This window comes from Phyllostomus discolor, chromosome X (assembly GCF_004126475.2).
Source record: "Phyllostomus discolor isolate MPI-MPIP mPhyDis1 chromosome X, mPhyDis1.pri.v3, whole genome shotgun sequence".
NCBI lineage: Eukaryota > Metazoa > Chordata > Mammalia > Chiroptera > Phyllostomidae > Phyllostomus > Phyllostomus discolor.
Genome location: NC_050198.1, coordinates 27,056,793 through 27,076,812, shown reverse-complemented (window position 1 = coordinate 27,076,812; position 20,020 = coordinate 27,056,793). Strand labels below are relative to the sequence as shown.

Here is a 20,020-nt window from a genome sequence, read left to right as displayed (position 1 = left end):
TGGTCACTGGTTCAATTCCCAGTCAGTGAACATGCCTGGGTTGTGGGCCAGGTCCCCAGTAGGGGGCACATGAGAGGCAAACACACATTGATGTTTCTCTCCCTCTCTTTCTCCCTCCCTTCCTCTCTTTAAAAATAAATAAATAAAACTTTTAAAATATATATTTTAATAAAAGAAAGGTTGTCTGGGATAGCATAAGAAAAGTTTGTACCCTAAATGAATTTTGCCCTCTGACTTCTCATATACTCCTTTATATGAATTGGTTGGAGTCAGAAACTTAGTTCCATTGTGATTCCCCAACAAGTGTACCCTACCAGTCCAGTCCTCCTAAAACAAGGCCTAGTGATGTTTCACCTCTCTCCTTTTCCTTTTAAAAGTTCTTCTTTATTCAGTGCTTTGATTTGTGTCACCTGTGAAGAGGAAGAAATGTATATTCTTATTTATATGAAAGTGTATCTTGTAAAAACAAGTGCTACTCTCCTTGAAGTTATGGCACATTAAAAGGATTCTCTGTAATGGCCCTCATGGTGAACAGTGTGCCCAGCAGTTGTGATACATTTTTTTTATTTTAGTACAAAAGTCTTTCTTGTATTTCCCAAGTTTATGGAGATTGTGCTTTCAGGTTTATCCAAGACAGTCCCACTTTATACATGTTGCCTTGGATTAATTATTAGCAGAGCTGGTTTTATTCTCAAAATCATCCCAATTTGTACGATAAATTATGTAAACACCCTACCAAAATCACACAAGGCAAAATTCTGTTTTTCCCAGTCAATGTTTTTTTTTTCATTTTAAGATTTTAATGAAAGTTGTATATGAATATTACTTTATTCCTGTGTTTTCTCAATTGTTTCTTCCTTCTATTTGCCTTTTTTTCCTACGTGGTGAAATTTGGATCTACAAGGATCTTTTTGTGGTCTTTGTCTAGATTTAGTCTAATGATAACCACATTGCAAATACGTTTTCCCATACTGTTGGTTCACTTTTCATTTTAAGGCTGTTTTCTTTAGCCATGCAGAAGCTTTTTATTTTCATGAGGTCCCATTTGTTTATTGCTGGGATGAATGCCACATGAACAGTTGCACCATTAGCTTTCTCCCATTGCACTCATTCAATGTAGATGACACATTTTTTCCTGTAAACCTTGACTACTTTGCCAATTTGCTGCACTTTTTAATGTCCCAGAACAACTTGAACTTCATCATCCTTTTGGATGGACATGGATTAAACATTGTACTTCTTTCTCAGTTCTTTGGAAAGAAGAGAATACATAATATTCCTGCATATGTTGGAAGGTGCATTGAATTGCCTTTTATGGTTCTTGCTCTGGTTGGAAGTAATAAAGGGATTGAACTTCATCTTGATTGCTGGTGCTTGTATGGTAGCTGCAAAAGGGAAGAGCACCAAGTCAATTTTTTTGTATATAAACTGCAGAAGTGGTGAAGAAGCCAGTTAATGCTAATTACAGAGTTTAATTCCAGCATTAAGCCCACTTTATTGACACCTGACCATGTTCATTGTTTTCCCTGTGAACATCTAAACTTCTTTCAGATTCCTGTAAATGTGTAACCAGAGACAATACTCTATTTTTGAGTTAATATTTTCTCTAAGGTATTATTATTTAAATTTTTTCATGCTGTCAGAACAAGCTTCTCAAAAAATAAAAATTAAGATATAAAGTCATCTCAGTGGAAAAAGAGTAAATCATAAACTGACCTCTTTGAGAGAATATCTCTTTGCTTGTGTAAGTTTGGTTACTCCAAGACCCATAGCACTGTGTGCAGATCCCTGAAACAGACTGACTTTTCTAAAAAACAAATTGGACTTTGTTCAGTACTTTAATGGCATCAGGGACCTGAACTTTAGAGTTGTAGTTTTTTAGACATTTTATTTCTAGAAGAGCTATAACATATGAAATAGAAAAAATGGTGAACTCTTCCACCTACCTATGCCTCTTTCTTCCTAAATACACTGATTATATGACCCTTGAAAAACTCTTCTATGATGAAGTAGTGACAACTATACTGGCAATGTGACCACTAGGTCTGCCTGTAGCGTTTAGTGTGATCAGGAGTCCATCCTCCAAGACCACCACAAAGTGAGAGAGAGTGGTAAGGAAGAAGGCAGAGGAGGAAAAATCAAAAGGATCACTTGCTTATGACCAACACACCCAGTGGTCAGCTTCAGACAAAAGGAGATTTTGGCAGGCACCAGACTCTGCTGAGATGAATTGAAATTCTTGTGGTCAGCACCTGCACACAAGATTGTACAAATTGGTTGGAGTACATACAGTCAGAAAACCTAAGGGTCAACCTCATACATGAATCAGTCAATTGAAATCAAGACTCAGTTACAATAGAGGGCCCACATTACTCACACAAGGGATATTCTAGAGCACCCAGATCAGGTGATCAACAAGACCATGCCATGGGGTCTAAAAGGACACCTAATACTTAAGGCCACCCTACCAATACTGGGAGTCACAGAATAACTACTTAATACATAGAAACAAACACAAATAGGCAGCCAAAATGGGGATCCAAAGAAATATGCAGCAAATGAAAGAACAGGAGAAATCTACAAAAAAAAAGACACTTAGGAAATGGAATGGAGGCAAGCACTTTACTAGATAGAGTTCAAAATATTGGTTATAAGAATGCTAAAAAACACTTCAAAACCATAAAAAAGAATCAGTCAGAAACAAAAGATACAATATCTGAAATGGTGAATACACTAGAAGGAATAAGCAGTAGGCTTGATGAAGCACAGGACTGAATGAGTGATTTGGAAGACAAGGTTGAAAAACCACCCAATCACAGCAGCAAAAGGAAAAAAGAATTGCAAAGAATGATGATACTTTAAGGCATCTTTGGAACAACATGCAGCACAACATCTGCATCAAGGGGTACCACAAAGAGAGCAGAAAGCAAGGGTTAGAGAATCAATTTGAAGAAATAATGGCTGAAAACTTCCCTAACCACTTTTTAATTGGTTTGTTTGTCTTCCTGGAGTTGACTTGTGTGAATTCTTTATATATTTTGGAGATCAAACCCTCGTCTGAGGACAAATATGTTTTCCCATACTGTTGGTTCACTTTTCATTTTAAGGCTATTTTCTTCAGCCATGCAAAAGCTTTTTATTTTCATGAGATCCCATTTGTTTATTCTTTCCTTTATGTCCCTTGCTCTAGGGGACATATCAGTGAAAATATTGCTGCGTGGAATATCTGAGATTTTCTGGCCTATGTTCTCCTCTAGGACTTTAATGGTGTCATGACTTATATTTAAATCTTTTATCCACCTTGAATTTATTTTTGTGTATGGTGTAAGTTGGTGCTTGAGTTTCATTTTTTTTTTCAGGTAGCTGTCCAGCTCTCCCAATACCATTTGTTGAAGATGGTATTTTTACTCCATTTTATGCTGCTGCCTCCTTTGTCAAATATTAATTGACCATAGACACTTGGGTTTATTTTTGGGCTCTCTCTTCTGTTCCATTGGGCTATGTGCCTATTTTTGTGCCACTACCAGGCTGTTTTGATTACAGTGGCCTTGTAATACAGTTTGATATCAGGTATTGTAATCCTCTTACTTTGCTCTTCTTTCTCAAAATTACTGCAGCTATTTGGGATTATTTATTGTTCCATATAAATTTTTGAAATGTTCATTCTATATCTGTGAATTATGTCATTGGTACTGTAATAGAGATTGAGTTGAATTTATAAATAGCTTTGGGTAGTATGGATATTTCATGATGTTAATTCTTCCAATCGATGAACATAGTACATGCTTCTATTTGCTTGTGTCTTCCTTAATTTATTTCTTTAGTGTTGTGTAATTTTCTAAGTATAGGTCTTTTACTTCCTTGGTTAGGTTTATTCCAAGGTACATTACTTTTCTTCTTGCTATAGCAAATGAAGATTCTTCTAGATTTTTCTTTTTGATATTTTATTGTTGGTGTACAAAAATGCCTTTGATTGACTTTGTATCCTGCTGTTTTTCCTAATTCAGTTATTATGTTGAGTAGTTTTTTTTTTCTTGGAGTCATTAAAAAATGGGCAAAAGACCTGAACAAACACTTCTCCAAGGAAGACATACAGAGGACCCAAAGACATATTAAAAGATGCCCAGTATCATTAGCCATCAGATTGATGGAAATTAAAACCACAATGAGATACCAATTCACACTGGTGAGAATGACCCTCATAAACAAATCAACAAACAAGAAGCACTGGAGAGGATGTGGAGAAAAGGGAACCCTAGTCACTGTTGGTGGGTATGCAGACTGGTGCAGCCACTGTAGAAAACAGTATGGAATTTCCTCAGAAAACTAAAAATGGAACTGCCTTTTGACCCGGCAATTGCACTTTTGAGATTATATCCTGAGAACCCTGAAACACCAACCCAAAAGAACTTATGCACCCCAATGTTCAGAGCAGCACAGTTTACAATAGACAAGTGCTAGAATCAACCTAAGTATCCATCAGTAAATGAATGGATCAAAAAACAGTGGTGCATTTACACAATGAAATACTACATAGCAGAAAGAAGGAAGGAGCTCCTTCCCTTTGTGAAAGCATGGATGGAACTGGAGAACATTATGCTAAGTGAAATAAGCCAGGTAGTGAAAGACAAATACCATATGATCTCACCTTTAAGAGGAACCTAATGGACAAAACAAACAAGCAAGCAAAATATAACCAGAGGCATTGAAATTAAGAACAAACTGACAATAACTAGAAGGGGAGTGAGAGGGGGTAATGGGGGGGGAACAGGGAAGGGTTTTCAGGAACATCTATAAAGGATACATAGACAAAACCAAGAGTGGGTGGACACAGGGAGGGGGGTGGGGATGGCTGAGGTGGGGGGGTGTGATGAGGGGGAAAGACAGACAATTGTATTGAACAACAATAAAAAAGAAAAAGGAGGGAGAAACTGAGACAACTATAACACAACAACAATAAAAAATAAATTAATATGTCAAAGAAACCCTTCCCTAACCTGGTGAAGGAAAAAGGCACAAGTCCAAGAAGTTTAGAGAGTCCCAAATAAGATGACCCCAAAAAGGCCCACCCTAAATTACATCATAATTAAAATGGAATAAGTTAAGACAAAGAGAAAACTTTAAAAAGTTTAAGGGAAAGACTGTTAGTTACCTACACAAAGCTCCCATAAGACTGTGAGATAATTTTTCGACAGAAACATTTCAGGCCAGAAAAGATTGGCATGAAATCTTCAAAGTGATGAAAAGCAAAGACCTACAACCAAGACTACTTTACTCAAAAAGGCTATTTTTTAAATTAATAAAGTGCTCTCCAAAACAAGAACGTTAAAAGAATTTATAACCAACAAACTGGTATACCAGAAATGTTAAAGGGATAGCTTTAAACAGAAGAATAAAACTTAAAAAAATAGAAAAACATACTTAAAAGAATAAAATGTCAATAAACATGTACCTATCAAAAATCATTTAAAATATAAATGGGTTCAGAACTGCCAGAAAATGGAACTGCATGGAAGTCTGACAACCAAGGAGTTAAAGAGACATTCACCCAGACTGGTGCACTGTGACAAAGAAATATGGCCCAAATGAAAGAATAGATCAAAACTCCAGAAAAAGAACTAAGTGATGAGGAAATAGACAACTATCAGACACAGTGTTCAAAACACAGGTAATCAGGATGCTCACAGAAATAATTGAATTTGGTCACAAAATGAAGGAAGAAATGAAGGCTATATAAAGTGAAATAAAGGAAAATATACAGGAAACCAACAGTGCAGTGAAGGAAACTGGAACTCAAATCAATGATTTGAAACAAAAGGAAGAAATAAGCATCCAACCACAACAGAATGAAGAAACAAGATTTCAAAAAAAAAAATGAGGAGAAGCTGAGGAACCTGTGGGACAACTTTAAGCACTCTAACATCACATCATAGGGGTGCCAGAAGGAGAAGATGAAAAGCAAGAAATTGAAAACTTATTTGAAAAAATAATTAAGGAAAAATCCAATCTGGCAAAGAAAATAGACTTCCAGAAGTCCAGGAAGTTCAGAGAGTCACAAAGAAATTGGATCCAAGAAAAAACACACCAAGACACATTATAATTAAGTTACCCATGATTAAAGATAAAGAGAGAAGCTTAAAAGCAGCAAGAGGAAAGGAGAGAGTTATCTACAAAGGAGCGCCCATAAGACTATCAGCTGATTTCTCAAAAGAAATCTTGCAGGCAAGAAGGGGCTGGAAAGAAGTATTCAAAGTCATGAAAGGCAAGGACCTACATCCAGGATGACTCTGTCCAGCAAAGCTATCATTTAGAATGGAAGGGCAGATAAAGTGCTTCCCAGATAAGGTCAAATTAAAGGAGCTCATCATCATCAAGTCCTTATTATATGAAATGTTAAAGGGACTTATCTAAGAAAAAGAAGAAGATCAAAACCATAACTATAAGTAAAATGACAACAAATGCATAACTATCAACAACTGAACCTAAAAAGAAAAACTAAGCAGACAAGTAGAACAGGAACAGAATCACAGAAATGGAGATTACATAAAGGTTTATCAGTGGAGAAGAGAAGAGGGAGAAAGGAGGGGAAAAGTTACAGGGTATAAGAAGCATAATGTGTAGGCACAAAATAGACAGGGGAAGGTTAAGAATAGCATCAGAAATGGAGATGCCAAGGAACTTATATATACAACCCATAGATATGGACTACTTGGAGGGGATACAGGAGGGTGAAAGAGTGCAGAGTGGAGGGTGATAAAGGGGAGAAAAAAACGACACAACTGTAATAGCATAATCATAAAATATATTTAAAAATAAATGTAAATGGGTTAAATGCTCCAATTGAAGACATAGGGTAAATAAAAGATAAGAAAACAAGACACATACCTATGCTATCTACAATAGACCCACCTCAGAATGAAAGATACATACAGACTAAAAGTACATGGATTAAAAAAACATTTCATGCAAATAAAAATTGTAAAAGCTGGATTAGCAATACTTATATCTGACAAAAAGGCTTTAAAACTAAGGTTATGTTAAGAGACAAAGAAGGACAGTACATAATACTAAAGGGACCAATCTGACAAGAGGATATAACACTTATAAATGTGTGTGTGTGTGTATATATATATATATATATATATATATCCAACATAGGAACGTCTAAATATATAAAACAAATCGTGATGGACATAAAAGGAGAGATCAACACTAATACAGTCATATCATGGGATTTGAACACCTCATTGACATCAATGGATAGATCTTCCAGACAGAAAATCAACAATGACAACAACAACAACAACAACAACAACAAAACAGTATCCTTAAATGACACATTAGATCAGATAAATTTAATTGATATATTTAGAGCTTTTCACCCCAAAACAGCTGAACATACATTCTTTTCATGTGCATATGGAATGCTTTCTAAGATAGACCACATGTCATGACACAAAAAAATGTCAATAAATTTAAGGAAGATTGAAATCACATCAAACATCTTCTTTTATTATAATGGTATGAAACTAAAAATCAATCACAGGAAATAAAACTGAAATACAAAAATATAGAGAGGCCAAATAACATGTTACTAAACAATGAATGAGTTAACAATGAGATCGAGGAGTAAATTGAAATATACCTTGAAACAAATGAAAATGAACACACAATAACCCAGAATCTATGGGACAAAGTGAAAGCAGTTCTGAGACAGAAATTCATAACATCACAGACCTACCACAAGAAATAAGAAAAATCTTGCCCTGACTGTTGTGGCTCACTTGGTTGAGCATTGCCCTACAAACCAAAAGTTCATGGGTTTGATCCCAGCCAGGACATATGCCTAGGTTGCAGTCCAGGTTCCTAGATTGGGGTGTTTCTCTCCCTCTCTTTCTCCCTGCCTTCCTCTCTCTCTAAAAAGTAAATAAATAAAATCTTTAAAAATAAAATAAAAATCTCAAATAAACAATCTAAATTAACACTTCAAGTAACTAGAAAGCCAACAAACAAAGCCAATATGAATAGAAGAAAGGAAATAATAAAGAATAAAGCAAGCCATGGCTGGTGTAGCTCAGTGGATTGAGCATGGGCTGTGAACCAAAGGGTCACTGGTTTGATTCCCAATCAGGGCACATGCCTGGGTTGCAGGCCAGGTCCCCAGTGGGGGCCACGTGAGAGTAAACCATACGTTGATGTTTTCTCCCTCTCTTTCTCCCTCCCTTCCCATCTCTCTAAAAATAAATAAATAAAATCTTTTTTAAAAATGAAAAAAAAGAGTAAAACAGAAATAAATGAAATTGAGTCTAAAAAACAACACAAAAGATCAGTAAGACCAAGAGCTGGTCCTTTGGAAAGATAAACATGATTGACAAAGCATTTATCAAACTCATCAAGAGGAAAAGGTGAGAGGACCCAAATAAATAAAATCAGAAAGGAAAAAAGAAAAGCATCAATGGACTCCACAGATATATAAGGGATTGTAAGAAAATATTATGAACAACTATATGCCAACAAATTGGACAAGGTAGACAAATTGGAAAAATTCTTAGGAACATATAACTTTCCATCTGGCTTATTTCACTTAGCATAATGTTCTCCAGATCCATCCATGCTGTCATGAAGGATATAAGTGGAACCTGATCAACAAAACAAACAAGTAAGCAAAATATAAACAGAGATATTGAAATAAAGAACAGACTGATGGTAGCCAGAGGGGAGAGGCATGAGTATAATGAGGGAAAGAAGGGGAAAGATTGTCAAGGAATATGTATAGGGGACCCATGAACAAAGCCAAAGGTGGGTAAGATTGAAGGTGGGAGGTGGAGGTGCATGGGGTAGAGGAGGGGATGGGGGAAAATGGAGACAACTGCACTTGAAAAACAATAAAAAAATAGAAAAGAAACATACAATCTTCCAAAACTGAATTTAAAAGAATCAGAAAATCTGAATAGAACAATTACAACTTATGAAAGCAAAGCAATAATTTAAAAAAAAACTCTGAGATCACAGTGGTCTTGATTCAAATGGCTTCACAGGGAATTTTACCAAACATTCAAAGAATTAACACCTGTACTTCTCAGACTACCCCAAAAAATTCAAGAGAAAGAAAGGCTCCCATGTTCATTTTTGAGGCCTCCTTTATCCTAATTTAAAATTAGTTGGAGACACTACAAAAAAAAAAAGAGAGAAAACTACAGACCAATATCCCTGATGAACATAGATGCTAAAATCCTCAACAAAATATTAGCAAACTGTATCCAGCAATACTTCAAAAAGTTCATAAGCCATGATCAAGTGGGATTTATTTCAGGGATGCAAGGATGGTACAATATCTGCAAATCGATAAAGATGATACCCAAGAAGCAAAATGAAAAATAAAAAGCACAAGACCATATAAATAGGTGCAGAAATAGCATTTGGTATAATCCAGCATCCATTTATGGCAAAAACTCAGTAAAGTGGAAATAGAGAGAACATATCTCAACATAATGTAAGCCATATATGAGGTCTGTCCAGAAGGTATACAGCCACATAATATGAAAAGTAGAGACATTTACTGAAGAAGATACAAAATACAAGAAACATTGTACATAGGACAATGCCACCTCAACCCCCTTCAAAGTAGGCACCTTGATTCTTCACACAGTTCTGCCAATTGCCATCAGTTTTCCTGTCATATTTTCCTGACTCTCATTGACAGTCTAAAATCTCTTTCTTTCACAGGTGATTTTAGATTTGGGAAAAGCCAGAAGTCACAGGATGCCAAATCTGGGCTATAGTGGGGCCTGAGTCACCTGGGTGATGCATGAGTAGAAGAGTTGTTGTGATGAAACGGCCCATCACCAGTTGCCCATAGCTGTGGCCTTCTAAATCCTCTGAATAGTTTACATGAAGGAATGTTCAAGCTTAATTCAAAATTGGGTACAAATTTGTTGCTCTACTCACTCAGTCATTTTGAATGTGATGGCCACACAGTACACATGCTCACTCAATTGCATCTACCACCCCCATTGACTAGTACAGTGAAATAGTCATTGTTCACTCATGCACATTCTGGTTCACTCTCCTTGGCTGCCAGGTTACATCAATGTCTCAAAAACTATTCTTGTTATATTATCAATGGCTGGACTTTTTCCAGACAGACTTTGTATGACAAACCCAGAACCATCATCATATTCAATGGGCAAAAAACTAAAAGTATTTCCCTTAAGGTCAGAAACAAGACAAGGATGTCTGCTTTCACCGCACGTACTCAATATAGTATTGGAAGTCCCAGCCACAGCAATCAAACAACAAGAAAAAACAAAAGGCATCCAAATTGGAAAGAAAGAAGTAAAACTGTCATTATTTGCAGATGGTATGGTACTGTATATAGAGTAGTCTAAAGAATACCCCCAAAAAACTGCTAGGACTCATAAATGAGTTCAGTAAAGTAGCAGGATACAAAATAAATATCCAGAAATCAGTTGCATTTTTATACACTATTAATAAATTATTAGGAAGGGAAACTAAGAAAAAATCCAATTTATGATTGTATTAAAATACCTAAGAATACCTTTAACGAAAGATGTAAAATACCTGTATGCAGAAAATTACATGACACTGAAGAAAGAAATTAAAGAAAATACAATAAGTGGAAGCTTATACTGTGTTCATGGATTAACATCATTAAAATATCTATATTACCCCAAACAATCTATAGATTCAATGCAATTCCTTTCAAGATACCAATGGCACATTTCATGGAACTAAAGCACATATTTCAAATATGTATATGTAACCACAAAAGACCCTAAATAGCCACAGCAGTGTTGAAAAAAAGAACAAAGTTGCAGAAATCATGCTCCTTGTTATCAAACTATACTACAAGGCCATAATAATCAAAACAGCATGCATCTGGTATAAAAACAGACATATAGATGAATGGAACAGAATAGAGAGCCCAGAAATGAATCTAGACCTTTATGGTTAATTAATATTTGATAAATGAAGCAAGAATGTACAATAGGGTTATGATAGTCTGTTCAATTAATGGTGTTGGTAACCTTGGACAGATGTGAAAAAAAATGAAATTGGACCATCTCCTTACACTATACACACGAATAAACTCAAAATGGAGTAAATCAGTGATTTTCAACTTTTTTCATCTTATGGCACATATAAACTAATTACTAAAATTCTGTAGCAAGCCAAAAAATATATTCCATTTTTTGCCAATCTGAAAAGAAAAAAAATAGGTATAATCAATTAATTTAATTTTAATTTACTGGTACCAAATGGATATTGTTGTTTTGGCTGTTGTCATTTTTTTTTTTATTTGACAATCTAAGGGAAAAGAGGTCAGTGCTTCTGACCAAATAGTCAGGTATTGCTTGTTTTTTAAAATTGTTGCAACACACCAATGTGTTTGCCAGGGAAACTGCTTGAATATTGCTAGAGTAAAGGCTTAGAAATAAGACTCAAAACCATAAAAATTTTAGAAGGAAACAAAGGCAATAAAATCTCAGATATTTCTCATAACAATATTTTTTATATGTCTCCCTGCACAAGGGAAAGAAAAGAAAAAAATAAATGGGACTCCATCAAACCAAAATTGTGTGCTCAGCAAACCATCAACAAAATGAAAAGACAAACCACTGATTGGGAGAACATATTCGCCAATGATGCATCTCATAAAGGGTTAATATTCATGATTTATAAAAAAACTTATATAACAACATCAAATAAATAAACAGTCCAATTAAAAATAGGCAAAGGAACTGAATAGACATTTCTCTAAAGACATACAAATGACCAATAGATTCATGAAAAAATGCTCAACATTACTAATCATCAGAGAAATACAAATTAAAACCACAATGAGATATCATTTCACACCTGTCAGAATGGTTACCATCAATAAATATAAAAACAAGTGTTGGCTAGGATGCAGATAAAAGGAAATCCTCTTGCACTGTTGGTGGGAATACAGACTGGTGCAGCCACTATGGAAAGTGGTATGGAGTTTCCTCAAAAATTAAAAATGCAACTCCCTTATGACCCAGTCTCACTTTGGGAATATATCCAGAAAAAACTGAAAGTATGATTCAAAGTGTTACATGCACCCCTATGTTCATTGCAATGCTATTTAAAAGAGCAAATATTTGGAAGCAACCCAAGTGCCCATCAGTAGACAAGTGGATAAAAGAAGCAGTGGTACATTTATGCAATGGAATATGACTTGGCCATAAAAAGAAGTAAATCTTACCTTTTGCAACAGCATGGATGGACCTACCAAATATAATAAGTCAGTCAAGTCAGAAATAGACAAATACTGCCCTGGCCAGTGTGGCTCACTTGGTTGGAGCATCATTTCACAAACTGGAAGGTCATGGATTCCATTCTTGGTCAGGTCACATGACTAGGTTGGAGGTTTGGACCCTGGTCAGGGTGCATACAAGAGACAACCAGTTGATGTCCCTCTCTCACATTGATGTTTCTCTCTCTGTTACTCTCTCTTTTCCCGCTCTTTAAAATCAAGGAGCATGCCCTTGGGTGAGGATAATACATACATACATACATAAATTTTAAAAAGAAAGAAAAAGACAAATGCCATATGATTTCATTTATATATGGAATCTAATGAAGAAAACAAATAAACAAAGAAGATAGAAACAGGACTCATAGATACAGAAAACAAAATGACAGCTGTTAGAGGGGAGAGGGGTTGGGAAGCTAGGTGAAAAGGTGAAGGGATTAAGCAAACAAAATAACCTCATAGACATAGACAACAATATAATAATTACTAGAGGAAAAGGGGAGTGGGAGAGGTTAAAGAAGGTAAAGAGGGGATAAATGGCAACAGAAGTCTTGACTTTGGGTGGTGAATACATAATACAGTATGTGTATTACAGAATTATAGATGATGTATTATAGAAAGTATACACCTGAAACCTGTATAATTGTGCTAAATGATGGCACCCCAATAAATTCAATAAAAGAAGGATCACTTGCTGAAGACTTACAGTGACCCATGGCTAAGCATTCTCTCTCTACATTCCGAGAAAGGAGAAGTCTGAGGAATATCCAACATCTGGTAATTACTCACCTGTGTACTGGCTAATGATTGTGGTAATGAGATGGAGCAGGGCCAATCTCCTTCCTACTGTGATCTTATTAGTGATAAATAGCATCTACTTGTCATGTTTCCATTTCCACCCCATGTATAACTTAGGTGAAGATAACATAAATAAGATGAAGTTGAGATAGTAAAGAAGAAGGGAGTGTGTAGAACAGGTTCTTAGTGGAAAAGAAGCCTAGAAAAATACTAATCACCTATCTGTATTGTTATAGATAATATTGCTATGCAACAAAATAACCTCAAAACTTAATGACTACAAATTATAATGATATCTGCACAGAGTTTATTTGGATCTGTAACATCCAGGATTTCCCTCATTATTCAATACTCTAGCATCTTTTCAAAATTATTTTTACTTCAAAAAGAAAACATTCCAAGAGGAAAGTCCTCAATATACAAGGTTTACCGACAACTACTGACTTAAATAATCAGAACATCTGGATTCTTATTCTGGTTTTGTCTCCAATGTTGTCAACCTGAGTGATTTTCTTTCACTTCTGTGGACCTCAGATTCTTCTAGGAAATCATGGAGTTGGCTAAATTATTTCTAAGCTTCTTTGCAGCTTATTTTTAAAAAATGTTATTCTTGCCTGTTTCTCAGGAAACAGGAGGAATGTGGAAGCACAGTAGAAAATGGCATATTGATTGTTAGCACTTCATGGCCTAAACCAACCCACTCTCAACTCTTCTTGTCCCCTTTCACAAATTCAGCAGACCCACTTCTGCATTCCACCAAATTTTCCTTCTACTTTCTCAGCTCAGCTATTTTCTTGGCTAAAGTAGAATGTGAGTTTATCAAGCAGATCTTTTGACTTCAAGTCTACTGTATTCTTTAATATAACTACCTCACTTCTTGGCATGCATCATTCACTCCTATACCTCAAAACTTCAACCCCTACAAAACTACATAATTCTTTAATGCCTAACTCTCAGCATAGCTCTTGCATATAGTTTGCCTCTGTTACTCCAATGGAAAGTGATTTCTTTTTCCTTTGACGATTTTTTTTTCTGGAACAGAAAGAAGTAGAAGAAAGAAGTAGAAGTTCTATCAATTCTTCTCACATTATACTCATATCTATGGTTTCTATTCCCAACATAAAGAACCAAGTTCACAATCCATATCAAAAACCAACTTAAAACAATTGATCTTTATGGAGAATTGTTGAAAGGACATTCAGGCCATCTATTTTGCTATATAGCCTAGGACTTTCATTTGATTAAAATTTGCCAATTAAATTTACACTGTTGTACTAAATTATCTTGTGCTTCACTATGCAGTTGTTTATGTGGTGTTGTGTATTGGTATTATGTTCTCAGATTTCAATAAATGATGTTACAAGAGTCTACTTCTCAGTGTGAGAGACATCTTTTTATTGTTCAAGTACAGGTGTCTCTATTTTCACCCTACGATGCCCCCAAACCTGCCTATCCCTGCCTCCCACACTCAAACCTACCCCCTTTGGCTTTGTCCATGTGTCCTTTTTTTAAATAATTGTTAAAGTACAGTTTTCTCCCTTTTACTCCCATTCCAGCCCACCCACCCAACCCTCCCCACTTTCCTCCCATTACCACCCTCCCCCTAGCTTTTGCCATGTGTCCTTTAAATTTGTTCCTGTAAACCCTTCCCCTTCTCCCCTGAAATTCCCTCTTCTCTCCCCTGTGGTCACTGTCAGTCTGTCCCCTATTTCAGTGTCTTTGGTTATATTTTGCTTGTTTCTTTGTTTTGTTGTTTACGTTCCTGATAAAGGTGAGATCATATGGTATTTGTCTTTCACTGCCTGGCTTGTTTCGCTTAGCATAATGCTTTCCAGCTCCATCCATGCTGTTGCAAAGGGTAGGAGCTCCTTCTTTCTTTCTGCTGCATAGAATTCCATTGTGTAAATGTACCATAGTTTTTTGATACATTTATTTACTGGTGGGCATCTAGGTTGCTTCCAGCACCTAGCTATTGTAAATTGTGCTGCTATGAACATCGGGGTGCAAAGGTTCTTTTGTATTGGTGTTTTAGTGTTCTTAGGATATAGTCCCAGCAGTGGAATTGCAGGGTCAAAAGGTAGATCCATTTTTAGTTTCCTGAGGAGGTTCCATACTGCTTTCCATAGTGGTTGTACCAGTACGCAGTCCCACCAACAGTGCACTAGGGTCCCCTTTTCTCCACAAACTCTCTAACACTTGTTGTTGGTTGCTTTGTTTATGATGGCCATTCTGACTTGTGTGAAGTGGTATCTCATTGTGGATTTAATCTGCATCTCTCTGATAGCTAGCGATATTAAACATTGTTTCATGTGTCTTTGGATCTTCTGTATGTCCTCCATGGAGAAGTGCCTGTTCAAGGCCTTTGCCCATTTTTCAATTGGGTAACTTGTCTTCTTAGAGTGGAGTTGTGTAAGTTCTTTATATATTTTGGAGATTAAACCCTTGTCTGAGGTATCATTGGCAAATATGTTTTCCCATACAGTTGGTTCTCTTTTTATTTTGATACTGTTTTCTTTAGCTATGCAAAAGCTTTTTATTTTGATGAGGTCCCATTTGTTTATTCCTTCCTTTATGTCCCTTGCTCTAGGAGACATGTCAGTAAAAAAAGTTTCTGCGCGAAATATCCGAGATTTTCCTACCTACGTTCTCTTCTAGAACTTTATTGGTGTCACGGTGTATATTTAAGTCTTTTATCCACCTTCAATTTATTTTGTATAAGGTGTAAGTTGGTGCTCGAGTTTCATTTTTTTGCACATAGCTGTCCAGTTCTCCCAACACCATTTCTTGAGGAGGCTATTTTTGTTTCATTTTACTTTGCTGCTTCCTTTGACAAATATTAATTGACTGTAGACACTTGGGTTTATTTCTGGGCTCTCTGTTCTGTTCCATTGGTCCATGTGCCTTTTTTTATGCCAGCACCAGGCTGTTTTGATTACAGTGGCCTTGTAGTATAGTTTAGTGTCAGGTATTGTGATCCCTCCTACTTTACTTTTCTTTCTCAAAATTGCAGCAGGTATTCAGGGTCATTTATGGTTCCATATAAATTCTTGAAGTGTTTGTTCTATGTCTGTGAAGTAAACCATTGGTACTTTAATAGGTATTGCATTGAATGTGTAAATTGGTTTTGGTAGTATGGACATTTTGATGATATTAATTCTTCCAATCCGTGAACACAGTATATGTTTCCATTTGTTTGTGTCTTCCTTGATTTCTTTCCTCAGTGTTATGTAGTTTTCTGAATACAGGTCTTTTACCTCTTTGGTTAGGTTTATTCCTAGGTATTTTATTTTTCTTTTTGCTATTTAAAATGGGATTTTTTTCTTGACTTCTGCTTCTGCTATTTCATTGTTGGTTTACAGAAATGCCTTTTTGATTTCTGGATATTGACTTTGTATCCCACTGTTTTGCCAAATTCATTTATTAGGTCAAGCAGTTTTTTGGTGGAGTCAATAGGATTTTCTTCGTACACTATCATGTCATCTGCAAACAATGAGTTTTGTTTCCTCCTTTCCGATTTGGATGCCTTTTATTTCTTTTTCTTGTCTGATCACTGTGGCTAAAACTTCCAGTACTATATTGAATAGAAGTGGTGAAAGTGGACAGCCTTCTCTTGTTCCTGATCTTAGTGGAAAAGATTTTAATTTTTGCCCATTGGGTATGATGTTGACTGTAGGTCTCTCATATATGGCCTTTATTGTGTTGAGGAATGCTCCCTCTATGCCCACTATGCTGAGTGTTTTTTATCATAAATGGGTGTTGTACCTTATCAAATGCTTTTTCTGCATCAATTGATATGATCATGTGGTTTTTGCCTTTGCTTTTGTTTATGCGATGTATTACATTTACTGATTTGTGAATATTGTACCATCCTTGTATCCCTGGAATGAATCCCACTTGGTCATGGTGTATGATCTTTTTAATGTACTGTTGGATGTGGTTTGCCAGTATTTTGTTGAGGATTTTAGCGTCAATGTTCATCAGTGATATTGTCCTGAAGTTTTCTGTCTTTCCTGTGTCTTTATCTGGTTTTGGATTTAGGGTGATGTTGGCCTCATAAAAAGAGTTTGGGAGTCTAACATCTTTTTGGATTTTTTGGAATACTCTGTGAAGGATAGGGGTTAGTTCTTCCTTAAATGCTTTGTAAAATTCTCCTGTGAAACCATCTGGTCCAGGACTTTTGTGTGTTGGCAGTTTTTGGATTACTGCTTTAATTTCTTTTGCTGTTATTGGTTTGTCAGGCTTTCTGCTTCTTTTCCATTGAATTTTGGAAGATATTTTTCTAGAAATTTGTCCATTTCACCTACCTTTTCAAATTTCTTGGCATACAGTTCTTCGTAGTAATTTCTTACAATCCTTTGTATTTCTGTGGTATCTTGTAATCTCTCCTCTTTCATTTCTGATTGTGTTTATTTAGGTCTTCTCTCTTTTTTTCTTGATGAGTCTGCTTAAAGGCTTGTAAATTTTGTTTATCTTTTCAAAGACCCAGCTCTTGGATTCATTGATCCTTAGAATTGTGCTTTTAGTCTCTATGTCATTTAATTCTGCTCTGATCTTGGTTATTTCTTTTTTTTTCTGCTTGCTCTGGGCTATCTTTGTTGTCGTTCCTCAAGTTCTTGTATACATAGGGTTAGGTTGTTTTTCTGGAATGTTTCTAACTATTTTAGGTGGGCCTGTATTACTATAAACTTCCCTCTCAGGACTGCCTTGGCTGTGTCCCAAAAGTTTTAGGTTGCTGTGAGTTCGTTTTCATTTGTTTCCAGAAACCTTTTGATTTCTTCCCTAATATCATTCTTGACCCATTCATTGTTTCATTGCACGCTATTTAATCTCCGTGATTTTGAGTGTTTTGGTTTGTTTTCCTTGGGTTTGGTTTCTAGCCTCAGTCCCTTGTGATCCAAGAAAGGGCTTGGTATGATTTCAATTTTTTTGAAATTGTTGAGGCTTGGTTTGTGCCCTATCACATGGTCAATCCTTGAAAATGTTCCATGTACATTTGAAAAGAATGGGTATTTAGCTTCTTTGGGGTAGAGGGTTCTGTATATATCAGTAAAGCCCATTTCATCTAGGGTATTGCTCAATGCCACAATATCTTTGTTGATATTTTGTTTGGAAGATCTGTCCATTTTTGATAGTGGGCTGTTAAAATCCCCCACAATAATTGTGCTGCTGTCCATATCTTTCTTGAAGTCCTCTAAGATTTTCTTTATGTATTTGGGTGCTCCTATGTTGGGTGCATATATATTTACTATATTTATGTCTTCTTGGTGGGTTCTTCCCTTGAGTATTATGGAGTGACCTTCTGGGTCTCTCTTTGTGGACCTGTTTTGGAAGTCTATTTTGTCAGATATGAGTATTGCTACCCCGGCTTTTTTTTTTTTTCCTGTCCATTTGCTTAGAAAATTTGTTTTCAGCCCTTCACTTTCAGTCTGTGCAGGTCTTTTATCCTGAGGTGGGTCTCTTGTAGGCAGCTTATGTGTGGGTCATGCTTTCTTATCCATTCAGCTATTCTATGTCTTTTGATTGGAGCATTTAATCCATTTACGTTTAAGGGTATTACTGATAGATACTTATTCATTGCCTTTTATGTACGTGTGTTCCTCTCTCACTCTCTCTTTTCCTTTCTTTCCTTAAAGCAGTCCCTTTAGCATCTCTTGCAGAGCTGGTTTAGTGGAGGTGTATTCTTTTAGACTTCATTGTCTGAGAAGCTTCTTATTTGGCCTTCTATCTTGATTGAGAGCCTTGCTGGGTAAAGTAGTCCTGGTTACAGACCTCTGGTTCTCATTACTTGGAATATTTCTTGCCATTCTCTTCTAGCTTGGAGTGTTTCCATTGAGAAGTCAGCTGTTAGCCTTATTGGGGCTCCCTTGTATGTTACTTCCTTTTTCTCCCTTGCTGCCTTTAAGATTCTCTCTTTGTCTTGAAATTTTGGCATTTTAATTATGATGTGTCTTGAGGTGGGTCTCTTTGGGTTCCTCTTGATTGGGACTCTCTGTGTTTCCTGGATTTGTGTGACTTTTTCTCTCATCAAATTAGGGAACTTTTCCTTTATTATTTTTTCAAATAGGTTTTCTATCCCTTGTTCTCCTTCTTCTCCTTCTTCTCCTTCTGCTATCCCTATTATACGGATATTATTATGTTTCATATTGTCTTGCATTTCTCTTAATCCCTCTTCATTCTTTCTGGGCCTCTTTTCCTTTTCTTGCTCTTTCTGGGTGTTTTCTTTTACTTTGTCCTCTAGCTTACTATCCGATCTTCTGCTTCATCGATCCTGCTTTTCATTCCTTCTACTGTGTTCTTCAGTTCAGAAATTGTATTCTTCATTTCCTCTTGGCCCTTGTTGAGAGTTTCTATTTCCTTTTTCATGCTGATGTAGTTTTCAGTGAGTTCATTGTAGCTTCCCTGTAGTTTCTGGTAGCTCATTGTGAGCTCATTGAGCTTCCTGATAATCATTGCTTTGAACTCAATATCTGATAGTTGAATTGCCTTTATTTCATTCAGCATTCTTTCTGAGGCTTCCTCCTTTCCTTTCATTTGGGGATTGTTTCTTTGTCTTACCATTGTTTGTGACACTCTTCTTGTTAGCCTCAGCTTCTTAAATTGATCAGTTCTGTCTCCCTGGGTTTGTGGTGTGAACTTCTTTAGGAGAATAGCAGTGAGTTTCAGTGGTGCAGTTTCCTTGATCTCCCAAGCTCACTGATCTGGTCTGTCATTTAAGTTGGCTTTGTGTTTGCCTTTGGGTTTTGATTGTTGTTGGGTCTTTCTTTTGTGGTTCCTTCCCACCAGCTGGTTAAATGCAGGTCACGCTGTCCACCACCTCCTGTATTTTGATGTGCTGGTGAGTGCTGATTGTGTTGAAGCTGGTTCTTCTGTGTGTATAAGGTTTAAAGAACTCTCTCTTGCTCTTGTTCAGTTGTCTGTATT

General features: G+C 36.2%; 1 pseudogene; it reads right to left on the bottom strand.

Annotated features, from left to right (window-relative positions):
- Nucleotides 1-827: 827 nt before the first annotated feature.
- On the bottom strand, nucleotides 828-1,359 carry LOC114505278 (annotated as a pseudogene).
- Between the last annotated feature and the right edge of the window lie 18,661 nt (nucleotides 1,360-20,020).